Source organism: Condylura cristata, unplaced genomic scaffold (assembly GCF_000260355.1).
Source record: "Condylura cristata isolate star-nosed mole 26May11 unplaced genomic scaffold, ConCri1.0 scaffold00002, whole genome shotgun sequence".
Taxonomy (NCBI): domain Eukaryota; kingdom Metazoa; phylum Chordata; class Mammalia; order Eulipotyphla; family Talpidae; genus Condylura; species Condylura cristata.
The window spans coordinates 16,288,032-16,298,335 of record NW_004567103.1 but is presented as its reverse complement, the minus strand read 5'-3'; the positions used below and the strand labels follow the sequence as shown (position 1 = coordinate 16,298,335).

The 10,304-nt window shown below is 36.0% G+C and overlaps 1 protein-coding gene across 1 annotated transcript in view; it reads left to right on the top strand.

The window, feature by feature from the left end:
- The window catches only part of SPAG16 (sperm associated antigen 16), a 678,503-nt gene that overhangs the window by 292,489 nt on the left and 375,710 nt on the right, over window positions 1-10,304 (top strand). The window lies entirely within an intron of this gene.

Sequence of the window (10,304 nt, the reverse complement as noted above, 5' to 3'; positions counted from 1 at the left end):
GATATTAAAGTATTTAAAGTATAAATTCTAAGTCATGTTCTGTACAGTAGGTATCTAGAATTTATTCTTCTCATGTAAATAAAACTTTATACTTTGATGACACTTTGGTCTCTGCAGCCTTCTCCTGAATTTCAAAATGTGTAGATAAATGCTCTTTTGGCTTTCATTATATTGACTTTAGATTGATTGAGTTTGATACGTGGTACATGTAAAACTCAGTCTACATGCTGATGCATTTAGCAAGAGTAATAAGCTTTCCAGGACAAGTATTATTAATGTTCCTTGTATTCACAAGCTCTGACAAGGCACACAGATTTCTAGTCAATAATGCATGACCATGTTTACTTTGCCTCTGTTAATCTTGCAAGTTTTGTTTTTAGAATTTAGTTATCTACCAAAAAGGATCAGGCGGTAGTGATCAGTTTCTTTAAAATATCAGTGACACTCAAGATATTAGAAAGGACATAACTTAACTGAAAGAACTGAACCTTGTAATTTTCAGAATTCACTGAATTTCAAACTCAGGATCAGTGCCTCAGAAGGAAGAACTTTGTAGAGCACATCAATTTACTACCTCTGGTGGACAGAAAGCTGCCTATAGTTCCTACCCCCAATCCTGACTGCTTTCCTCATTCACCATTATATTTGCAAACATTTGCAAATACTCTTCGTCTCTACTCTTTTTACCTCTCTGGTCTACTCTTGGAGATTGATTATTCTTGATGTAATTTCTGAACCAGATCATTGGACAATTTTGTTCTTAGGAGGCCACATTGCAGATTTCCAAATTTTCATAAAATTTCCCCCAGTTTTAGCCATCTTAGTCTTATTCTTGCTATGAATATCAATGAAATTAGTTGAAATGAATTAACACTGGGTCAGAAGTTTATGAATTATGAGAAAAGTAAACTGATTTTTTTTTTATTAATTTGAAAGCTTCTCACAGTGTAATGTATCTTTAGCACTAAATGTTTGAACTTCATTTTTGATATGTGGGCATTCCATATCTGGGATATAGATAAATAGAGCCACAACACTCTATTGCCTCTTAAGGATTTAAACTCATCTCATAAGCAGAGATGTAAACTTAACCAGTTGTGTAGCTATTGGGCATCTTAATCAGATTTGGATAATGCCTTGTTACCATGACAGCTAGTGACTCAAAAATTTCTCATTAGTATTTGGTCAGCACATGGTCCTTTTAATAGATCTTCCTGTTTTCCCACTTGGTTATTGAAATGAGAATGAAGTGAAATACATCATTATTCACTCTCATAATAAGATTTTACATTTAGTCTGCTGGAAGAATTACAGTAAAATGGTGTCATGCTGTTTTTATTATTATTATTTTCTAATGCATAAGATAAAAATAACACAGAAAGTATATTTAACCATAAGTATTTTAAAGTGAGAGCTATCGAATGGCAAATGTTCTTTTGTAGAATTTATAAAGGGCATTCTTAGTGGTGCAGGGGTTAAAGTCTCAGACCTATCACACCAACACCAGCCACTGCTACATGAGTCCCAACCCTGGCCAGGGAGTGACCCCCTGTGGTGCAGCAGACCTCTCGTCTCACACCCACTGTTCCCATTAGCAGTGTTTTTCAGTAGATCCTCCTGTTCTGGGACCCACTCTGTCTCGGTGAATTCTCTCACCTCCCCGTATAACTGGCCTACACCCCAGTTTTTGTATGCGTAAATAAAACTCATTAAGAAAAAGAATTTGTACAAAAGAATATATGATTATTTTAAAGAACAAAATCCTAGGTTAGACTGGAGATCAATTCTGCAGAAATATTTTAGATCTCAAAAATTTTATAATGCTGATTATATGGAAATCAGCACTGAAGAACTTATTCATATTGCATGTAATAGCTATGCTTATGATAATATACTATGCCAACACATAATGCTTATGACTTAAATATTGTTGAAATTCATGCTATCTGAAATGTATATGTATGACTCTTTGTTTTAGTTTAGGTAATTCTATCAGTAGAATAGTCTAGAGTTGAAGATATTTTTTCTGCCTTCTATAGACTTCATCTACAATTTAAAAATCAAATAAATTTGATTCAAATATCATTCTTTAGTTATAGCTTTAGTTAATTAATTTTAAGGATACAGATCTCCCTGGTGGCACAGTGAGTTAAAGCACAACACTATGGAGTTATTGTAGCCACTGCAGCATGAGTTTGATCCCTGGCCAGGGAGGTGACCCACATGGTGTGGCAGACCTCTCCTGACCTGCCTGCTACTCCCCTCAGTAGTGTTTTTCAGTACATCTGCCTGTCCTTTTCCCTACTCTGTTTCTGGTGAATTCTTTCACCCTTGTACCTCTGGCTTGTACCCCAGTTCTGTATGTATGCACAAATAAATCTTTAAAAAATAACTTTAAGGATAGTCTTCAGAGGCCTATCTTTGTGATCAGCTTGATTCTGCTCTCTAGGAAGAAGCCCTGCTTGGCTATACTATGTATTAACACCTATTTACTACATTTTTAACATGTGGAAAGAAAAAAAAAATCAAACTCATACATTTAAAAATTATTTTTAATTTCAATTGCTTGTCATTGGGATATTTTTATAATTTCCATTTAGATTCTTGATTACTCTGACATTAGACCCAATGTCTCTTCTACCACATGATTCAGATGTTGCTTAGGAGTCTGTCCTATTTTATATGACTATGATACACCTGGATGTCCCAAACCGGTCTTCACTGTCCTGTTTCTCTGGCCGTTACAGACAGCTTCAATATATATACAGCAAATTTAACAGGTGTAACAAAATATCAAGCAAAGGAGACTGGCAGATAAAAAATAAAGTGAGACAATATCTATCACTTAGGATACAGATAATATGATGCTGAAATACATAAAACAAAAGATTTTATAAATACAAGAAGATTCTGATAAAACTTAGTTAACACAGAGCATTTCTCTTACTTTCTAACATGTCTAGCAAACAAAATTGCAGTAGAATTAGAAGATTTAGTAAAATAACAAGTTTTTAATTGTACTTTTGAACTTGGTACTTCATGAAGAGAAATATAGATTCTGTGATATCAGTTTGTTGTTAGATTATTTCAGTTGTGTAAGTATTACATTGAATTTAACATACTTTAAAATCTTCAGAAATCCACCCCCACTCCCACCAAAATGAACACTTTCCTGACAGATAGACTTGTATAATTAACCAAGGTTTTTCATGCTCCCTTCTTTTCCACTATCTTCGCCATGCATCAACTATTTTTTTTTAAAGATTTATTTATTTGTTCATACAGAACTGGGGTACAGGCTAGAGGCTCAGGGGCGGGGAGAGGCTTCACCAGAGACAGAGTGGGGAGCATTCAGAACAGGCAGATCGATGAAGTACACTGCTGAGGGGAGCAGCGGGCGGGTCAGGAGAGGTCTGCCACACCATGTGGTCACCTCCGGGGCAGGCGGGAATCGAACTCATGCGGTAGTGGCTTTAGCTTCTCAGTGCTGTGCTTTAACCCGCTGCGCCACCAGGGAGGGCCATGCATGAACTATTTTTAATAGCTTGTATAAGATAATGAAAATTCTTGAATCCTGTGAGGACTTGGATTACTTAATATCACCCTCTTCTTATTTTATGGGTGCAGCCTGCTAACAAGCGGCATTTAATATTGAACCAGGCCAGATAACTTGCCTGGCAGTGGTATATCCACAGTTACAACTGTTGATACAGTTATTTATAAAATCTTATGTATACTTGAACAGTTTGGCTTGGCCCCCTTCACTCCTGGGACAACTGTAAGAAGAGTGCAGCCTAGGTAGATAATGCCTCTTTAGCCCAAGTCCTTTGAAAAAAAAAATTATATAGAGAGCAGACCAGCTTTCAGTTCACAAGCTTAAATGGAAGACCAGTCAGTCCTCAGTTCATAGGCATGTCACCCACTTGGGCCCCCTTTCTTTCTTTTTTTTTAAGATTTATTTATTTATGGATACAGAACTGGGTACAGGCCAGAGGTACAGGGATGGTGAGAGGATTCACCACACACAGAGAGGGGGGCAGAACAGGCAGAGAGATGAAGTACACTGCTGAGGGGAGCAGCCGGCGGGTCAGGAGAAGTCTGCCTCGCCATGTGGATCTCCTTGGGGCAGACAGGGATTGAACTCATGTAGAAGTGGCTTGAGCTTCTTAGTGCAGTGCTTTAACCCGCTGCACCATCAGGGAGGGCCAAGGGCCCCCTTTCAACCAGCTAAACCACGGCTCTCCTGCAGACCCAGGGCATCGAGATAAATAACTTGCATATTCCTGAGTTTGGGGATGATTTAGTTCACCAAACTAAATCATTATTTTGATATGGTTATTTGATATAGTTATTTTGATATACTAAAGCAGTATCTTGATATAGTTCACTAACACAAATATCCTAATTTGGTCACTGTACTATCCTGAAACATAATTATTTTATATTAAAATAATTTCAACACTGACAATCACTATCATTTATAACTCATAAAATATTATATGTAAAAACACTTTTAATATTTTTAAAATGATTTTTTTATCTATACAGAACTGGAGTACAGACCAGAGATATAGGGGTGGTGAGAGGATCCATCAGAGACACAGTGGGGAGCAGAACAGACTGCTGAGGGGAGCAGCGGGCGGGTCAAGAGAGGTCTGTGGTGCCATGTGGATCACCTGCGGGACAGGAATTGAACTCACATTGAAGTGGCTGCAGCTCGCTTGCAGTGCTGCATCCTAACCCTTTGCACCACCAGGGAGGGCCAAAAACTTTTAATATTTATATAGACTTTATATAATCTCGCTTCATTTAAAAGCTCTTTATTACCTGGTCCAGTCTCCCAAATTCTATAATGTTTCAAAACAACATTACATATACAGTTGATCATTGACATCTGTTGTTTAAAGTATAATTAGTTTTGTTGCATCGAAGTTTTTAAGTGTGTTTTTAGGTTTATGTCTCAAAAGACATTTTAAGAATGGCATGGGTAATACCTGTAGAATTTTTTTTATTACATACTTATCACTGGATCATATCATAAATTGGTAAGATAAAGTACCCTTTGATTAACTTGGTAAACTAGATATTGAAAGTGATTCATCAGTCAATGCAAATGATAAATGGAGCAATTCAGAGAGATTGTACACTGCAAAAAGAGAAAAATGAACAATACCAAAGAGCAGGAATTGTAAATGTACTCCAGAACAAGGTAGATACACTCTAAACTGCTAACACATGGGGTCAGAGTTTCAGATTGCCATTTTTAAATACTAGCTTCATCTTTGTCAGCCCTGCCAATGTTTTCTTCTGTGAAATGGGTATGAAAATGATCCTTACTTTTCGATTGCTTGTGATGACTGCATAATATGTGAAGAAACAAATACTATTGCCAGGCACATATATACTCAATAATACTATTGATAATGCTAAAATAATGATAGTATGATTATTTTTTATTCATAGATAGGAATTTTGAGAACTTAAAGAAAACTGAAAAATACTTTTTCAAGTATTCCTTTTTGTTATTGTTTTTTGAGGAATGTAAAGCATATAATGTCTGACCTCATAAATCCACAGGCATGTTTTATTATAGTTGTTCTATTTAGACTAGCTTTTGGCAACTAAAACATAGAGTTGAATATCAGTCTGCAGGTGAATATTAATAGATCAATAAAATTCATGCTACACTACCTTTATAATTTTTATTTTATTCTTACTCATACCAGGGAACTGTTCAATGACAGAAAGATAACTTTGATTGTAAATACAGTGTCCAGTTCTTCACTCACTGCTTGGGGTTGTACTTTCTTTTGTATGACCACAGCTTATTATGTGAAACAGCATGTATCTTCCCAAATATCTCTATAAAATGAAAGCAGTTGGGATTAGAGGTTTAAACAATTTCACAGTGCTGCATTTTACCCTGAGTTCACTGCCTGAGGCAGAAATAGACCTAACAGCATCCTGTTAAACATAGCTTTCACCCTTATAAGCTGATTTATGAATTGTGAATAAATGGACACCTCCAAAATCCCTCATACTCTTTCTTCTCTGCACAAGCTACCTATTCATATATTTATGTAGTGCCTAAAACCATAATATGAAAGCTTCTTAAGAAGTATATAATTTAGTTATTAAAAAATAAGCCCAGAAAAATGGATAACCTTTTATTTGCTATCAGCATAAAGCTAAGCATTCAAATTTCAGAGGATAATTGAGGAGTTCAGTGTATGTTTCCCTAAGATGGTGAGATCTGCCACTTCTGGAGCATCCAAGCCCAGAAGTGATTTTGAGGTATAACTATTAGTGATAATAATAATCTACTTTATGTACATGGAAAGGGTATAAATTATTCATCTGTTCTTAGTATAGTTTGTCTTTTTTTTTTTTTTTTGAAGGGGTTAAGCTTTGAAAGTAGTACCAACGTTCTATAAATATTTTTTTTTTGTCCCGTTCTTAAATTACTACATGGTTGCCAGAAAGAAAGTGCTAACTAAGAAAGTATTCCCCATAGTCCCACACACTAATGAAAGATTGCGCCCATCTCTCCCCTGCAAATGGCAGGACCTGATTGTGTGTGAGTGCCCCTTCTAAGGTCAGATTTGTTTTAAAGTGTAGATGCGACCAAGTACCTGCTGTCCTTTTATATTCCTCTGAGAACCTCAATTGCTCATTGAAAATAGGGATACTCGCTATATGAGGTTTATGTGAAGACTGCATGGAGAAATGTATGTTGTTCTGGGTTCAAGTTAAACATTTGTCGGTGTCTGGCAGGTTCTACTATATATTTGGTTGGCTCTGAATCAGTTGTTCTGGGCTCAGGTTATGCATTTGTTGGTGTCTGGCAGGTTCTACTGTATATTTGGTTGGCTCTGAATCCAGCATTATCACCAGATCTATTAGCCTGTTGCCCTCTTTCTAACAAGAAGAAAAAAATGTGAAGAATACTCTGAGCTCATTAAGGGCAAGGTGTGTATCTTACTCAACTTTTTATCACTGGGACATAGTAATTCAATTAAAATGTTATAGGGAATCGGTAAATGTTTATTTAGCTAAACAGAATTATAATTTACTGATCAGGAATGTGGACATTTTCTCTCATCTTTCTGGTAGATATTATATGATTACAGAGCTATATTAGCAAGCATACACATACACTTATACACACTACACGTTACTACTTAGGTCATCTTATCAAAGGATTCCAAAACCTAACACTACTCCTTCTTTTAACATAAACACCCTGAGTTAAAACAAAAAGCAAGGGCTGTCCCTGGTGGCACAGTGGGTTAAAGCACCACACTATGAAGCTCTCTGAAGCCACTGCAGCACGAGTTCGATCCCCAGCCAGGGAGCTGACCCACATGGCATGGCAGACCTCCCCTGACTCGTGCCCACTGCTCCTGTATTTCAGTACATCTACCTGTTCTGCTCCCTACTCTGTCTCTGGTGAATCTTCTCACCCACCACATGTCTGGTTTGTACCCCAGTTACGTAAGCATAAATAAATCTTAAAAACAAAACAAAACAAAACTCTGAATTATACTACATTTCAGTTAAAAAAATGTTTATAAGGTGAAGAGTAAGGACCTTCCAAAATCTACTTCATCTGAGAGAAGACTGGCAAGAATTTTCAAGATAAACTTTTTAAAAACCTGAGACTATAATCAAAGACCTGCACCAATCCAGGGTGCAAATTGTTGAATTTAAGCAAGAATGGTGACCCCTTTCAAGTTTTAACTTGCCACATTCCCATCTCTACAGTAGTCTTGGAAACCAGTCACCTTAGAAGCATGCTATCTGTGAAAGCCAGTACTGGTGAGAAGAGGGGAAGAACACGTTTGGACATTTCCACAACCCAGGAAAATGCCACTCTTAAGACTTTTCGGAATCTCCTGGAAATTTCTATTTTCAGGACTTGTTTTTGTTTTTTTCTGAGTCAGGGCTTACTCGTAATGGACTGTATAGCAGGGCTTTAGTAGCAAACAGCTGTATGTGTGCAGGATTGCAGCTGCCTGACACAGCAATGACAGGAAAATAAGAGGTTAACAATTTTTTTAAAAAAGAAACGCTGGAGAGGAAATGTCTGTGGGGGTTTTGAAACATTCATTTTCCTAGGACTATCAGAGGACATGCATTTGATGGACTGTGTATATACACAGGGAAGATTTGAGAAGGGCCTAATCTCTTATCGCTGATTGACCTTGAGAAATTGTGCAAGCAGAAAGAAAAAGCTAAGTAGGGTTGTAAACTTCCAGAGTGTTGAAGAAGTGCTCCAACATGCACACTAAGTCACCCATTTAAGACTGGATCACTTATGGTGCAAAGCATTTAATCATTTCACTCATTCTTCAATCACTAAATTAAACCAGCAGAATACTCACATAACAAGGAATACAGACCTTATTGAATTACTTGAGGAAATGCACCAAACAACAAAGCAGCAACAGCAAACCTGAAGAGGAGGAAATCTTATTTTGAGCATTTCCACACTTTTAAAAATGTTAGTATTCAACAATGATGGAAAATAGAAAAGAAGGGTAATGTACAGAACCTATAATATACCTTATGATAAATAACAGGTGGAATTAAACTTACAGATGGAATTAAAATTTTAATCAGTTATAGATAAGAAGATTATTTTATATCATCTAAATGGGTCCCATGTAATGACAAGTCTCCTTTAAATATGAAAGAGAAAGTCAGAGGGCCAGGGGGTAAGAGCGATGTGACACGGTGTGGTATGTGAAAGGGATTCTCCCTAAGATACAATAGAAGGAGCCAGACTTTTTGATATCTTGACTTAACTCAACTAGATTTATCTATGGTTCTGTGTTATAGATTTAGATAACAATAAATTAGTGTTTTTTATGGTACTGAGTTTTTAACAACAGCAATTTTAACTAATCCATAAATCTTGGTCTAATACTATTAAGTTTATTACTTATATTTTATTTATCATTAAAACTATTAAATCATATAATTGCTTTTATTTTGAAAGGTTTATTTATGCATACAGAATTGGGGTACAGGTCAGAGGCCCGGGAGCAGTAAGAGGGTTCACCAGAGACAGAGTCAGGAAAGAACAGGCCAACTGACAAAGTACACTGCCGAGGGGAGCAGTGGGTGGGTCAGGAGAGGTCTGCTATGCCATGTGGAACACCTCTGGAGTTGGGAATTGAACTCATGCTGAAGTGGCTTTAGCTTAATATAGTGCTGTGCTTTAACCCACTGCACCACCAGGGAAAGCCCCTGTTTAATAGCTTTTTATATATGTTGATCTTATACCAATATGAAACCTAATTTTATTATTTTAATAGATTTTTAATATTTTCTACTTACAAGATCACATTAAATATGAAGATAATTTTTCTTTTCCAAATAAATAAAACATCTTGATGTTTTATTTCTTTTTGTTGTTGTTGCCAATTACTCAACTAAAAACTATAGAATGTTGACTAGATATGGCAAGAGCAGATGTCTTCATCTCATGTCTGACTTTAGGGAGAAAGTATTCCATCTTTGACCATTAAGTATGATGTTAACTGTAAATTATTTTCTTATACCTTTTTTTAGTTTGAGGGAGTTTAACTTCTTTTCCCAATTTGATGAGTGTATTGATAAGAAGAGGATGTTGGATTTTGTTAAATGGTTATTTTGCAAACATTAAATGATCATTTCATTCTTTTTTCTATCAATATAGTGTTTTACATTTATTGATCTTTGTATGTTGAACCAACTTTGTATTCCTAGAATAAATGCTAGTTGGGTGTACAATGCTTTTACTACATTGCTGTTTTCAGTTTGCTAGTATTTTGTTGAGGGAATCTGTGTCTATAGTCATAAGATATATAGGTCTTCATATTCTTATATTTTCCTTTGGTTTGGGAATCAGCCAAAACTGGCCTCACAGAATGAATTGGAAAGTTTTTCCTCTTTCTGTATTTTTTTTTTAAGAATTAATGAAGGATTAATGCTAATTCTTCTTTTGAGATTTGGCAACATTCAGGAATAAAGCCATCTGGTCCTAGGCTTTTCTTTGTGGAAGTGTTTTAATTGCTAATTCACTTTGAGGAACTTATTCTTTTCAGCTAGGTTATCTAACTTATTGCCATATTGTGTGGTATTGTCCATTATTTCCCTTATAAACATTTTTTTTCTATTTTTTTAAAAAAATAAACAAAGTTTATTTTTATATCATTTTGCACATTTTTTTGTTTTCCATCTTGATTGTAATCCCCACGGGTTTCCCATCACCAAATCACCCCTGTGCCACCACCATAGTCCCGTGCATTTCCCTCCCT